Source organism: Asterias amurensis, chromosome 3 (assembly GCF_032118995.1).
Source record: "Asterias amurensis chromosome 3, ASM3211899v1".
In the NCBI taxonomy this organism is placed as follows: Eukaryota; Metazoa; Echinodermata; class Asteroidea; order Forcipulatida; family Asteriidae; genus Asterias; species Asterias amurensis.
The window spans coordinates 27,040,177-27,056,769 of record NC_092650.1 but is presented as its reverse complement, the minus strand read 5'-3'; the positions used below and the strand labels follow the sequence as shown (position 1 = coordinate 27,056,769).

Below are 16,593 nucleotides of genomic sequence, written 5' to 3'. Positions count from 1 at the left end.
GTATAGGGACGCGCATGCCATTGAAACTATTAAAGGAACGCGTTGCCTTGGATCGGTCGAGTTGGTCTTTGAAAATCGTTCTGTAACCGTTTGTTGTAAAATGTATATGGTTAGAAAGATATTGTAAAAGTAGAATACAATAATCTACACAAATATGCCTCGAAATTGCGTGGTTTTCTTTTTACCCTGTCGACTATCACGGTCGGCCATTTATGGGAGTCAAAATTTTGACTCCCATAAATGGCCGACCGTGATAGTTCGCGACGTAAAAGGAAAACCGTGCAGTTTCGAGTGATACTTGTGTGGATCATTATATTCTACTTTTAAAACGTCTTTCTAACCATATGCATTTCATAACAAACGGTTTCAAACGCTTTTAATAGACCAACTCGACCGATCCAAGGCAACGTGTTCCTTTAATAATGGAGAAGCCATTATCACCCATGTTAACAGTGCCCTCTGTTGGCGGGTATAAACATAGATAATGTAAAAGCAATATTGCCTCCATTGAAAAGATTTTGGCCCCCAAAATAACCAGCGAGAGAATAGCATCGTCATGCATCATTACATACTGAACAAGAATTTGTATTGCACCCCCTAAATAGTTAGAAAACAGAGCGTTTGCAGACCCTTCAAAATATTCTATAATTGGACAAATTTAAAGCCATTGGATACTTTCCTATAAGGAGCTGTTTACCCGAGGGCGGCGGAGGGCTTTACCATTTCATAGCTGGAGGGGTGTTGTGTTGAAAGAAATTATTTAACAATTTATTATAATGTTTGCATTATTTTACTTTTTGTCCAAAAAGTTATGATGTTTTTGACCGAAAGGGTATAATGAATGGGAATCAAAGTGTGTTGAATCGGTTTTCAACTAGTGCATGGTTTAAGCCCTCCGAGGCCTGGTTCTTGATAGTTTACCTCGACTTCGTCTCGGTAAAATTATCAAGAACCAGGCCTCGTTGGGATTAAACCAGTAGTTGAAAACCTCTTCACCACACATTGATTCCCTTAATACTAGTTTGCACTGTATGCGATAGGAGTTTATTTACTGAGGTGAACCCACACAAGCTTTAAAAAAAACACGTTCTCGGATGAGACTGATGGGCCGAGCGCACGTACAACAGGCGTTTTTGAAATTACAACTTTGGATTTATACCAGCTCCATGTTTTTGAAACCACTGTGTGCTTCAGGCACGGGTATAGTGGTCAGAAGCTATAGTACAGCTGGAGTCAAAACTCGCGGTTTCGAAAATTCCCCCTCAGAAGCCACAATAAATTCAATAAAGGCACTGGCTCCCTGAAAATATTTGTCAAACTTATTAATTTGTTATAAAGCTAAATGAGGCTTAAACGGTGGTGTTCCAATGGTCCAGTGCCACCGATAAGCTGATACTGGACAGTACACCTTTGGTAAATTGCAAAGACTAGTATTCTCAATGTGTGTATCCCAACATATGCATAAAATAACAAACCTGTGAAAGTTTGGGCTCAATTGTTTTTTATGCGAACAATGTTTTTGAGTACATTAATACAGTGTCAAGTGCCTTTAAGAACTCGAATTTACTAAAAACTACACAACTCCTCCTCTTTGAATACCCAAAGGAGTCCTGGCATTTCTCTTACAGAATGGGGGTAGATAACGGACAATAAAGAGGTCTACACAACGCACAGTATACACTTAAGGTAAATGTGTAAATTTAGTAGGTGCCAGCAAAAAACTAATATTGCCCTCGGCCCTTAATATTGTGGGTTTTTTAAGAAGTTGTTCTCGCATAAGAAAGCTCCCACCAGCCACAAATTTCTGAAGTGAAAGTAGGACGCGAAGGAAAACTTTGCTTGTTGATTTTGTCACCGCAAAGTAGACTAAATCCCGTCATTGTGTGGAATTGAACAAAGTGCAAACAGGTTTAGTCTACATATTCTATTAAGACATGCTACAGGATATTTTGTCTTGTTTAGCCTATTGGATCATGCAGAGCAAAAACCAGGTGTCTTGAAAGATTTTGCCCGCTGGGAAAATTGTGCAACTTTTTTTAACGTAAACTGTTTCCTTTTTTAAGGGATTTCTTTTAGAATTCATTATTTCTCTTTGCTACCATTTTTTGTGTGTGTTATATTGTACTTTTGTTTTGCTTTAAATTGCTTCTATAATGAGCACATACAATTGCTTATAGAAGGAAAAGGTTACCAGCCAACATATTATATTCATTTTGCATTGTTGTGACTGGGGCCCCACTCAATTTTTTGCTTTTGCAAAATTTGGCAAGATTTGGTATTGATTGGGCCCAGACGATAGGTCCCTGTTCGTTGGTCTATTGGGGTCCCCACTGGTCTCATCCTTTAGATTGAAGGTTCCACATACGGCTAAGTTTGTTTTGCTGTTCAATATTCAATCACCGATAACCGCAGATAACGGGGTGTTAATCCCCAAAACGCGTTAATTCATGGTTATGAGCTTTAATTTATTATCGATAAGGTACATTGAATGTATTATCATGATAGCCACCAGGAATTTTAGGACGATTGTGTAGTTTGTGTGTAGATGGTTGGTCCAATGGTTGGTCCAATGGTTGTACCATGGTCCTTTCTCGGTGTGAATAGAGCGAGGACCAGATGGTTGTTGAAAGATGAGCCAGTAACCTACTCTGTGAATGACTCTATTAAATAAATCGCACATAATGGCAAATTGGTTCATCTATACCTCTGCGCCTAACTACATGGAGACATAAAGGAACAGATTGAGCAAGATTGATACTTGCACTTGTAGTACTTCGTGAATCGTTTCGATTCTCAAGGACAAGTGATTTCAAAACCCGTACACTTCAAAGTCCGTGATGCAACCATTTTGTGGATCAATCCAGACCCTTATCCCCAGCCAGACAGTTGGCAATCCCTATCCCCCTTCCTTCATGCCTTGCCTAACGAAGTGGAAGCACGATTAATTAAATCATTGCTGAGAGTGAAACCCCAGCTTTGTTGCCTCACCATCATCAGTGCTGCCAGTTTGAAAACTTTTCACTTAACTTGTCGCCGTTGCTGCTATTCAATCTCAGCTGCCCATTGACTCTGTTTGCCAGCGAGAGAGCTCACTTTTTATTGGGTAACGAAGCTTTGTTCGGGCTTTATTGACACTTATGAAAGGGTGATCATTACGTCTAACAACTGCACAGCAGGAGCGTAGCCGGACAGTGACCGAACAGCATCACAATCCCTTGCTCTCTGCATGCATGAATCTTTCATGGATATTTTTTAGTATTGGGGACCCATCTAAAAAAATCGCCCATGATTCTCACTGACTTCTTCTTCAACAATAACCAGGAGTGTCAGGGATCTCGGAACAGCTAGCGTAGGTGGCCTTCTCATAGAAAGAAGTCTTTCTCCCGTTACTATTTTGGACAAGAAGTCACAACCACATGGTAAGTTTTCCAAAGTTTTTATAATTGCAAAACATTTTATGACGCTGCAAAGCGGCCTTGACAATGACAACAATCTCATAGTGGAATTGTTAAAAAAAAATTCCTCGTCTTTGCTGATAAAAATTAAACTGAAATTTGGAAATTGAATAGTAAATGACGTCGCTTTCCAACTTTGTACGATGACAATCAAACAAAAACTGTTATAAGGAAAGCTTTCCGTGTTAGTCCGTCCTCTTGAAATCGGGCCTTGTTGACCGGTGTAATTTTTTTTTTAAGTTGGAGTTTTACAACAAATCATGGCAACAGTGTCAGATAAAACCACACAGGAGATAGCGTGATGTTTTCCCAAGGACGTTACCATATTTTTTAAAGCGAGTTTGATAAGATTATACTTTGTATAACTTCGGGTCCGTTTTTGGTTCGAAGCGGTTGTTCCCTAGTGTGTGTCACCTGGACCCAATAAATGTTATAAAGCATGTAAGCACAAAAACGTGCATACTAAAGAGAACTTGTTGGAGTATAATGTATAAAGTTCAATTTTTCTTCCGTTTTTTAGTCAGGCGCGTAATGTTTTGTGCAGACCAAGCTACCACTATTCCACGCTTACAAAGAAAACCACAGAGCCTGGACTTCCTGCAGGCATGGTTTATACTCGGCCCAGTAATGAGAGTTATATCACAATAGAATTACGTTTAATGGGGATTACACCGCGGGATTTGTGAACTAATTGTTTGTGTTTAAAGGCAGTGGACGCTAATGGTAATTACTCAAAATAACTATTAGCATAAAACCTTACTTGGTGACGAGTAATGGGGAGAGGTTGATGGTATAAAACATTGTGAGAAACGGCTCCCTCTGAAGTGACATAGTTTTCGAGAAAGAAGTAAGTTTCCATGAATTTGATTTCGAGACCTCAGATTTAGAACTTGAGGTCTCGAAATCAACCATCCAAATGCACACAACTTCGTGTTACAAGGGTGTTTTTTCTTTCATTATTATCTCGTACCTTCGACCACCAATTGAGCTCAAATTTTCACAGGCTTGTTATTTTATGCATATGTTGAGATAACTTGGCAGGCAACTTCACAAAACACAATTTACAATAGTAATTGGAAATTCACAAGTTTATGTGCCAATTACGGTACAAAATATTAAACTTATCGTAGTCGTACAGACTAGTGAAGCATAATTCCTGCCATTAAAAGTTCCTTTATTTTTTAACTCGTCATATTATAATGTTTTTGTTTATGCTTATCGAGTTTAAAGATCCTGTACAAAAGCACGCACGGGAGAGGGGCACTGCATTAGTTTCCGGCTGTGATTGTGATTTTTCCTGCATTTGCTTGGAAAAAGTTTAGCCATTTTTCTAACATTTCTGAGGGTGGTCGCCGTCGTGCTAATCCAGGCAAATGCCTCAAACAAACACTTCTTTTAAATGTGAAAGTTCAAATAATAACTAAGTCCGCTTCAGGGATCTACCGAAATTTAAGCCAAGGCCTATAATCCACGAGTCGATGTTTGATCTTAAGCGATAATGGCGCTGGGCGAAGGTTCGTTGGTCCATGGAGAAGAATTCGGTCGTGTGAGACTTAACTCTCCCTTTTTGGACCAACATCATAAATCAGCTGTTAAAGGCACGGGACACCTTTGGTAAATGTCAAAAGATCAATATCTCACTTGGTGTATCCCAACATGCATAAAATAACACATTCTGTACAAATTTGGACTCAATATATTGGTCATTAATGTAGTTGCAAGAGAATAATGAAAGAAAAACACAATTGCTGCACAAACTTGTATGCTTTCAGGCCTGAAGTCTTTTAATATTTAAGGGAGAAATTACCTCTTTCTCAAAATCTACGTTTGCAGAGGGAGTCGTTTCTCACTGTATGTTTTATACTATGACATTTTGGACCCTGATTTAGCGCACTTCGAAAACTGGGTTGTTGTTGTTAAAATTGCCACCATGTGTGTTGATGATACCGAAGAGGAGAGCCAACAGTAACATCATAATGTTAAAATACTCAGTACCAAAACATTAATAACAACGGGGGTAGAAATCATGATGTTAATTTTGATTGCCTCCGCGTTGTAAATGTAACACCCCAGCTGCGCAGTCTTTCTGGAGAGCTGAATTACTCTGTGGGGGTTGAAACTTCAGTCTATGCTGTCTAGCTATTTCCCACCCATTTGTTGGTTGGTTAACAGTTTGCAACAGCTAATTCTATATCAGACAGTGGGATAGGCGTAGTTGGTAACCGGTACCCAGTGATAATCAGTCAATATTGACTATACTGCAGTAGTAAATATTGACTGCTTAGCATTGTACCGGGGTACCCGTTTTGACTATGGTAACAATTCTTAACTGAGGACTAGTCCTAACTCGTGAAATCCCAACGGTCTTGTTGAACATATTTCGTAATCCCTGGCGGCCTATGTATTATACAGTCAAGTAGAAATGTAATGACTCGTGATTCACTATCTAAGAAAATCGTTCCACGGAATGAAAACTGTAAGGAAACTCAGTCTGCAGCACTCTCGTCAGGACACATCATTGGGTTATTTTAAAGGGGTTGATGCTCGCTCTGCCCCTCATTGTGATATTTCTTGCAAATTATCCAATGCATCAACGGTTCCTTTTTTCACGAACAGTCAAGCAAGCTTCAGATCCATTTTATTGTATCTTTCTCGTTTTTATCACATCAATCACGTCTGAGAACTAAATAAACCTTTCAACCTGGCGGGGAAAAAAACCTGATGTCACCTTTTCTTTTCAAAGGTTGAGTTATTTCTTCCTCCATGGTTACTTGTTGCCATCGATTCAACAAAGAGAGTGGTATGAGTACTGCGATGGTTTATTCACGACTGTATCTATTCAATTTCAGCAACACTGTTTCAATAGACTACGAAAATGGCTATTCGATCGATTGTTTATTGGGCCCATGTCATCTTCTTGAAACTCAGATTCCTAGTTCATCCATGGAGGAAGGTTCATCAAAAACAAATTGTTGATGGTGAGGATGACCAAGGCCTGATACTTCACGGAGGCAACGAGGCGATTGCCTCCATGCTCCCTCGCTATTGCCTTGGTGCCCTTCAAGTGGAAATTTACAAATTTTCTCATAGGGTGCCCTTTACCAAGGAGAACACGCCTTGGTGCCATTGCCCTCTTAGAAACGAAGCATACAGGCTGAGATACTGGTGCAAAATAACACTTTCATGACAGTTAGCGTCCATGCATGAAACATCCCTGTGTTGATGGCTTGTGAAGAAGACCTCAAACGAGAGACATTGATTTATTTTGCTTTAAAACCTTAATAAACTACAGGGGAGGTCGACTGGGTACCCTTTTAATACATTTTGGAAACTGAGGGTTGAGAACAATTATTTTCTAGCCCCACATGAAATGTATAGCAGCGTTCTTTGGTGATTTGGTTAAAATTGTGCAGTACTTTAAACTAACGCGGACTGCTACAAGTCTAACATGTCGCTCTGTTAAAGGCCTGCAGTTATTTCCGATAGGCTCAAAGCATACTCAGGAACTTTACATTCCCTACGGGTTAGCATCAAAGTTTACATACTAAGGGACTATTAGTTATTCTTACGCACCCCATAATGGGAAAATGACTTATAAAATAAACAACATGCCTACATCTGTATATTATATACGTCGCCACATGGTAACACAATTTGTCTTGTGAATTCGAGGTTAAACATACTAAAGTTCTCCCGCTGAAAGATGGATCGACTCAGAATGCATGGAGTGAACGGATTGGGAGTATAGACTTGGTATCAAGTATGAGATCGCGGTAATTCCTCTGCACTCAGCCACGAAAAACGCTTCCACATAGCCATCATGCGCCCCAAATCGCAGGCTTATGAAGGAGGTTAGGCTACAAGAGGGCGCTATTTCAGACAATAGTTATTGGCTATCGGGTAGACCAGATAGACTTGGTACCAAGTCTAGAGTATTTTTAACGTACGTGCCACATTTGGAAGTTGGAATCGGAGCTAGTCGGACGATAGATAAAAAGGGGTGACATTCGGACCCGTCTTCGACTCGTGAAAGTTGACGCGCTGTCGTTTTATTTTGTTTGGTGATGATGTGAGCTCAATGGAATTATTTTCCCACGAGTGGTAAGTCAAGCAGTTGTTGTGAAATCTTTGTGAGGAAGTTCGTGTGAATGTTCGCAATCTATCAAGGTCTCACCAACCGCGTAAAACCGTGGGTTGCCAACCTTCAACGCCGTGAAATCTTGCTCCATTCGAAAGTGATTAGGCCACGCTTGGCTAGAGACTGAGCTAGACTGCAAACCATGTACTAAAAACTTCAGAGGCCGTTTGGCGGCAGCGCACTTTCTTTGAAGGCACTGGACACGTTTGGTAATTGTCAAAGACCATTGTTCTCACTTGGTGTATCCCAACATTTGCATAAATTAACAAACCTGTTTTGGGCTCAATATTGGTCATCGAAGTTGCAAGAAAATGATGAAAGAACAAAAACCCCACTAGTTGCATTACATTGTGTGTGATTAGTTGCATAAAGGCATGAACTGAAATATAAAGTATTTTTTGAGTGAGAAATTACTTCTTTCTCAAAACCTCTATACATTACCTCAGAGGGAGCCGTTTCTCACACCCAATAGCCCCACAGAGTTAGGTTTGTTCAGGCCAAAACGTCTATAGGCTTGGGAAGCACTTTGCGCTTAGGGTGACAAACACATAGCTATTGCCGCTGCCAGCCTTAAAGTCACCTGGAAGTGGTATTTTGTCAAAATAAAGCTTTTGTCACTAATATATGTGTTTTGATGAGTGGAATGTGAGTAAACAGTTAACTAAGGTTTAAAAAAATCAGTTCTTATGTTATTTACAAATTTAAGAGTAGACCCCGACCCGAGAGGGCGCTGTTCGTGACGTCAATCGAGGCAGACTTTGCCTGTAATGCGTAGAGTAAACACAATTGCAAAGTTCATGTCCGGACCAAGTCGTGAGTTTGTACGTTTAAAAAAAACAAAATTTTGTTTTTTCCCGGCAATGCCGACCAGGCGTATTGCTGCTGAATGCAGAAAAACACTTTTTGAAATGTACCAACTCACGACTTGGACGTACATGTACATTGCACGTGTGTTTACTATACGCATTGCAGGCAAAGTCTGCCTCGATTGACGTCACAAAAGGGGTAGGCGGAGTCAGCCCCCCAAACAACTATAAATATTTTTTTAACATATAAATCGTGACAAACAATTACTAAAAAAATTGTTTTATTATTAAGCATATACTCTAATGTTTGAAAGAAAAAAAAAATCTATTTCCAGGTGACTTTAAACTGGTCTCCTTTTCGAGCCAAGCATTAGTACATACCAAATTAAGGAAAGTATGACATGGTTCATGAAAGGTCTCGTGATCAGCAATACATTGCGTGATAATCCGAAGAGCATTCCTTTTGCGGCGCCAAGCGGAATTCCTGTATTGCTACTATTTCCGAATCCTAGCTCCGCGTGTTTTCTTTTATCACCATCAGCTTTGATCTCAAACAAAACATGAATTTATCATGATCGAATGGAGTTGACCAATATAGGCCAAGGTTTAACCATAACAAGGTTTCCTGCCACCTTTGTGTTCGAGGAATCATTTTTGACCTACACAACTTTATGCAGAAGACTGCTGGCGGCAACTTTGTTGTTTAGTCTCATTGTCTATTTTGTTAAAATTTAATGCTGGGCGTCACTCAGAGAGGAAATTTATGGGCTGCAAAGTTTTTCAAGCCACCTTTTAATATTTGAGGAATCATTTTTGACCTACACAACTTCTACGTAAAGAAGGCTGCTGGCTGCAACTTGTCGTTAAGTCTGATTGTCTCTTTTGTATTGCTGTGTGTCACTCATAGAGGAAATTTTTGACCTACAACTGCTGGCGGCAACATCCATTGTTGTTAGTCGTGTTGTCAAAAATTATTGCTCCGACAAAAGCATGGTTTGTGGAATTTAGGATTTTGGATCAGCGGTATTGGTAAGAGATCAAATCAGAGGTTCCCATGGTTTGGCAAGAGGTCCAATGGTTTGGTTTTAGCGTTTGAGTACACAAAAACATTAACTTTATATTTCCCTGTAGTTAAAGTTATTTGTGTTGGATCACCAGTTCCACTGCGTAAACTTAATGCATTGATCGAGGATTACCAAGTTTAGCCCAATTGGGTAACCTAGTTACCCAACTGGGTAACCTAGTTACCCCAGTTTAGCCCACGTAGATAACCCAGTAAAGGGTGAGCTTGATGCAGAGGGACCAGGTGTGGCGGTTTCAACTTTCCGCCGTGTTCAGTTTTCCGAGTGACCAAATACGGTAACATTACGTCATGCGATGCCTGCGCACAGCAAGCAAAATTGGTCAATTTTTAGTGCTGTATTGAGTCATCTACTCTCCGGTAGCTGTCATGGCGGCGTCCACGAGTACAACGAGCGGCGAACGCGTGGATCGTATGAGAGAATTTGGTGTGGCACAAGCAGTGTGACCTGCTTAAAGTTGTACGCATGAATACGTGTAAAGATGGGGCGAGAGAATGTGACTAAACAGAAAAGAATCGTAATAATAAACAATTTGGGGTCACTGAGAGAACTACAGTACTCGCCAGGGTACTCGCGGTGGTATTTTTGTCTGGCTACGTCACCCGGAAAACTGATCACGCCGGAAAGCTTAAACCGTTCGAACAACGTGGTGAAATGTCCGGCTACGTCACCCGGAAAACCGAACACGGCGTAGGACTGAAACCGCCACACCGGCGTATGTCGTCGGCGTGTTGATTTACGTACACTCACTAACTTGAGCCCACCAATAATTATAACCTACTTTAATGTAAAGAAGTAGTATGACTAAATTATGTAGATATACGTACACAGTCTAGTCCAAGTTATTATCCAAGTTAGTATAGCCATGGAGGAAAAATGAATTATCTAATTTTTCCTCCATTGTATAAAATAGCTTATAATTATGGCGTTGAGTTAATTGGGACAGCCTTTAATGTCTATGCCTTTTACAGTCAGAACCGCGAAATCCCAAACTAAACCCCTTTTATCCACACATGGGCTAAATCATAGACCTTTTCGCAAATACCCATTGCGCAAGCGCTAACTCATGAATGAGGTGCATGCTGGTCTAGATGGCGATCAAACTTGATCGCCAGAATGCACCTACCTCATTCCGCACCTAAAGCGCGGGCATACGAGCATTTGCGAAAAAGTCTATGGGAGGGGTGGATTTTAATTAAAAGGAACACGTTGCCTTGGATCGGACGAGTTGGTCTATAAAAAGCGTTTAAAACAGTTTGTTATGAAGTGTATATGGTTAGAAAGATGTTGTAAAAGTAGAATATAATGATCCACACGAGTATCCATAAAAATTGCACGGTTTTCTTTTTACGTCGTGAACTATCACGGTCGGCCATTTATGGGAGTCAAAATTTTGACTCCCATAAATGGTCGACCGTGTTATTGGACGAGGTAAAAAGAAAACTACGCAATTTCGAGGCATATTTGTGTAGATCATTGTATTCTACTTTTACATCATCTTTCTAACCATATGCTCTCCTGGGCACCCCACTGTTGTTTTTCATTTGTTTTCTTAATTATGTTTAATGTATGTACATGTGCTTGTAAATGTGATTGCCCGAATAAATATTATTGTTATATTATTATGCATTTTATAACAAACGGTCACAAAACGCTTTTCAAAGACCAACTCGACCGATCCAAGGCAACGTGTTCCTTTAAGTCCCCCCTTACCGCCCATCGTGTGTCATTCGGGCACCGGGACCACGCCTAAACACAGTCCAGAAAGGTTCAGACATGTGAGAGCTTCAGACTATGACGTTTTGCCTTTAAGTCCGCGCTCAGACCAGACGTAGAGAGGAAGGAAAGGCTTATGCTTTGTGCCAGAGTTTTACATTAATCCAGTATGTCACGACATGGACACGAGATGTACACACAGCATGCACAGTGTATGGTGTGATAGTTCATCACAACACTGTCCGAGACACAGACAGGATGGACGTGCACCATCGAACAGTTTATACCTTAAACTGGGTTAAATCGTGGGCTAAAATAGGGACCCTCATCCGCCGAAAGTATTTCACTTGGGTACACAACAGCCCATCCCACAGCAAGCGGTTGTGAAAAAACACACTTTCAAAGAATACATGTATCGTGGTACAGTTTCGTCACCCACACAATGTGAAAGACGATCACAAACAACTACCACTTCGTTTACACAACTGCAATAGAAGACAAATTGCATTAACTCTTTTCAATTTGGACAAACAAACCTATTATTTCAACGAACAAAAAACTTGAAAGCAGTCGTTCACCTTTGGAACCACCTTTGGGAAAAACAAACGGAACTCTATACCTTCTATTTATAAGCGGTTGGCTGAAACCCAACCCTTTTTCCAAGTTTGTCTGGAGGACTGTATACATAATTAACTTCACGGGTTTAGAGGTGTTAAAGATGCTAGGTCCAACTTTTTGTTTTAATACCATGCAGCATATAGCCCTATATAGGACTCTTCCTCTTTGCTGTTTACACAGATACAGAGGCCTAAATATTAGGGCCTGTTTCTGGGGGCGAAAATTTGTCAAAGCTTCATAATTCAAATCTTACCTGCAAGACGCTAGAGGTGACATTTGATTTATGAAGCTTTGACAATTTTCCGCCCCAGAAATGCATAGACCCTGATATCCAGGACGCACTCCCTGTGGTATAATACGAAAGTGTATAAAGCCGCCAGGGCTAATACCAGGTTAGTTTTCTGTTTAGGTTGTATTGGAGCAAACTTCCATTCGAGGTTTATACTAGACTTGATGGAATGATGACAAGTCGTTTGGCGCTGCATATTTGTTTGCAACAGTCACGATTATACATTCATGCAAAAGCAACGGTCGGGGTAGGGATTGAGGATGAGTGTACGGTCCCCGCGTAGCTGCACCGCGGTTAACAATATTACCGACTTGATTTCAAGACTAGATTTATAGGCATTGGACACCTTTGGTAACTTTTTACAAAGACCAGTATTCTCACTTGGTGTGCCCAAACTTGTCTGTGGAGGACTGTACATATTAACATACGGGTTCTGCAGGTGTTAAAGTTCCATTTCTGTCACATTGACCCATAATTCAAATGGGTAATTTTGAAACGGATTTCGGTTTATAAATTAATCAGGCCCCACGGTACGGGACTATGGCCCAATTTCATAAAGCTGTTTAGCAGGAAATCCTACTGCTTGACAAATTTCATTTCTAAGCACAAACTGAGTGCACCGGTCGGTCAGAACAATGTAAATTTAGTGTATTTTTGGCTATTTTGAGCCTTTTCCTTTCCCTTTTCGGGGTGGTGGTGGCGGGGGGGGGGGGGGGTGGAGGGGGTCGGAGAGGGGGGTACTGTCTCCATCTATAGCCCGGTCAAGCACCCCTTTGATCCATGAATCATTTGTGCAAAGTCTCTAGGGGGTAACACGATATCAGTTATACACTTCCCATTCCACTTAACTGTTTTTAGATTGGTGGGAACCTGTTCCTGTTGAGCAGGATAACGGTCAACGATACAAGACGAATGAATAAATGAATAGTGACAGCATGTTTGTATTTCATATTCAAGCGCCATCTTGGTTATGTTCCCTATATCCAACTGTATAGTAGTGGTAACATTTATCGTACAAAAAGGAACCAGAATAAGCCCTTCCATATGGCCGCCCCATGATATAGGTCTGTCTGTGCCCAAACCTTTTTAATGCGACGTCTCAGACGCGAGTTTTGCCCACAATTGCGTTTGGCCTTCACACCCAAAAACATAACTTATCGTGATGGACCTACCTGCAATTATTGTATACGTTGATGGAGGCTTGGTTGTCATTATAATTGCGCGAATTACAACATGAAAACCTATATTAGGAAACTGATATCAATTTTACATTGATCACCTACCGTGTCTAATACTGCTTTCCGTGTTTGAATAGCCCTGGTGCAAGACGTTGCTGTTCATTAATGCGAAGTGTGTTGTGTTGAGTATTAATGCCCGTATATACGGATTTACTAACGACGTATTGAGCCAAGACTAATGTTGGTACCGGCTGTGACTCATGTTAAAAATTAACAATTAATGTTCGTCGTCTGTCACTCTGTTATTTACATCATGTTCCCCCACATTCCCGACCCCTGTCCGACCCAAAAGACGCATTGGATCTTTGGTATCATGAAAAAATATGTGTATAATGTATGGTGGCCCCGAAGGGACATCGCATAACGCAAACGTGTGCGCACACGTATGCAATGTCGTGAAACATATCGCAAATATGTGCGCACACGTATGCAATGTCGTGAAACAATTCGCGAATATGTGCGCACACGTATGCAATGTCGTGAAACAAATCGCGAATATGTGCGCACACATATGCAATCTCGTGAACCAAATCGTGAATATGTGCGCACACGTATGCAATTTCGTGAACCAAATCGTGAATATGTGCGCACACGAGTGCGATTTGTTTTGCAATGTCGTGAATTTTATTGCATACCATGTTGCATACCATTAGGATGATGTCATAGTTGTGGATAATTTGTTACCGATCTAGGGAGTACTGTGGCGCTACAGCAGGCTCCCTCTGTAAAGCATGTGTATACCCAGGAACTTGGCACCAGGCCAAGGACGACCACACGCCTCGCTTGCCTCACAACAAAGACTACTGCTGCAATGACTACCGCTTATCTCACTGTTGGAAAGAAACCCCCCAGATCATTAGACATTTTATTCAAAGGTATGCAACATGGTATGCAATAAAATTCACGACATCGCAAATAATATTCGCAGACGTGTGCGCACATATTCGCGAATTGTTTCACGACATTGCATACGTGTGCGCACATATTCGCGAATTGTTTCACGACATTGCATACGTGTGCGCACATATTTGCGAATTGTTTCACGACATTGCATACGTGTGCGCACATATTCGCGAATTGTTTCACGACATTGCATTCGTGTGCGCACATATTTGCGAATTGTTTCACGACATTGCATACGTATGCGCACACGTTTGCGATATGCGATGTCCCTTCAGGGCCACCATAATAATGGCTTCAGCTGTTATTGAGCACTCGGTCGCTCCATTTCACAGCAGTAGTATAAATGATATTCCTTTTTGATATGTAGAAGAAAGAAACTCAGATAATTGCTGTTCAAAGAGTTTCGATTCTGTCATGCTTTGGGTGTCATCACACCCGAATATAGAACCTCGATATGTGTTTCGTATGATCTGAGTTTGGGTCGTAATTTCAGTCAGAGTAAAATTTTGAAAGAAAGGTGAGTTTTGAACATGCAGAGCGACCATTTATTGTTCTGGTCTTTGTTTCCAAGGAAAGCACTAAATACACCAGCAATATTGGATATAATTAGCAATAATACTTATTGCCGATGTTTGAAAGTTGGTGGTAATTGTATTTTTTGAACTATGAGATTGCGCCTATTTTTGCGCCAATTTGTGACTTAAAATAGTGCAAAGCTCAATATTCGGCTGTACGGGCTTGATTGGGTAAAAGTTTGGCACGTCATCGGAAACTAATCTTGAATATGCAAATAGGACGAGTCTACACTCAGCCCCTTGGTGTATCACCATGCCCGTTGTGGCAGGGGGTGTCCCAAATGATGCACCCTCTAATACAACCAAACCCTTCTCTAAACTCCCCTTACGGAATTACTGGGACTCAAATAACACAATGAACACACGAAGGGGGGTGCACACCATGCCACGATTCAGCACTAAATATATCAGCGGTGTCAGAACAGATTTCAAAATGTGAAAGCTATCAACGTTACACGTTCAAGTCCATAGTGTTATTGCCCCTGTGGGTAATAGGCAGCTTCAAGCCTCCATTGTCAGTTGGTCCATTAAATACATGATATATACCACCTGCGCTATATAAATCTGCCCCAGTAAAAATAAACCGGTCAAATTCCAGTCCACTTAAAAAAACCATATAGGAAGACGTGGGCCGTGAACTTCCATCGAAACGTGTTGTTGTGTCTGCCATAATGTACCGATCAGAACGAGCGTTTATGTCAACATGGACATCGGCTTGCCCATGCCAACAAACCTGAATGTGAGTCTAGTCAAAAGGGATAACGAAAACAAAGAATTAGTATTATCGAGAAATAATCAAGGTTTTTACAGAAGCTTTTAATTTGGTATCTGAAAACTCACCATAGCAGTTCATAAACCTAATACCAATTTGCCAGATAAAGTTACCGTCAGAAATACTGTCAAAGTTAAGGAAACGGCATATGAAACCCGTTTTTGATAAGTCTGTGGGGTTTTTTGTGTTTTTTTGCAATTCCTGACATAGGCCTATATACACGTCCGTTTATAAATTTAATGTTGCTTTCAAACAAAATGGACCGTCCAAGTTTGATGAAATTTTATTAAAACTATGTGAAGCGAAATGAACTAATGCTGAAAAAAAACTGGGGTGCTAAAATTAACACTATTAATTTGTGTTGTCACATACAACAACAAAAAATACAAATTTACAAAATTTACAAAACACTGATTTTTTGCAAAACAAAACCACTACATTTATGTCATAATGTTAGCATTCATTCTCCCATTTCGTTATCTGATTTAACATAAGCCACGTCTAAGTTTAAAGACACTGGACACTATTGGTAATTGTCAAAGACCAGTCTTCTCACTTGGTGTATCTCAACATAATGCATAAAATAACAAACCTGTGAAAATTTGAGCTCAATCGGTCATCAAAGTTGTGAGATAATAATGAAAGAAGAAAACACCCTTGTCACACGAAGTTGTGTGTGTTTAGATGGTTGATTTCGAGACCTCAAGTTCTATAATCTGAGGTCTCGAAATCAAATTCGTGGAAAATTACTTCTTTCTCGAAAACTATGGAACTTCAGATAGAGCCATTTCTCACAATGTTTTATACCATCAACCTCTCCCCATTACTCGTCACCAAGAAAGGTTTTATGCTAATAAATATTTTGAGTAATTACCAATAGTGTACACTGCCTTTAACACCCCAGTTTTTGCAGGGTGCAAACATAAGTCTTCGAAACTCCAAATGCAAGTCTCCCCTCTAAGAAATTGCCCTTTTCCCCAGACAAGAGAAGACCAAAAACA

At 40.5% G+C, this 16,593-nt stretch overlaps 1 protein-coding gene across 2 annotated transcripts in view; it reads left to right on the top strand.

Moving 5' to 3' along the window:
- Positions 1-3,192: 3,192 nt before the first annotated feature.
- LOC139935317 (uncharacterized) overlaps positions 3,193-16,593 on the top strand; it is a 29,060-nt gene continuing 15,659 nt past the window's right edge. The window contains exon 1 of one of the 2 annotated variants that reach the window (XM_071929845.1): positions 3,193-3,419. The gene's annotated coding sequence lies outside the window, so the exon portion shown is untranslated. Of the gene's footprint in view, positions 3,420-7,422; positions 7,557-16,593 lie in introns of those variants that run through there. The other variant, XM_071929844.1, reaches the window with a different exon arrangement.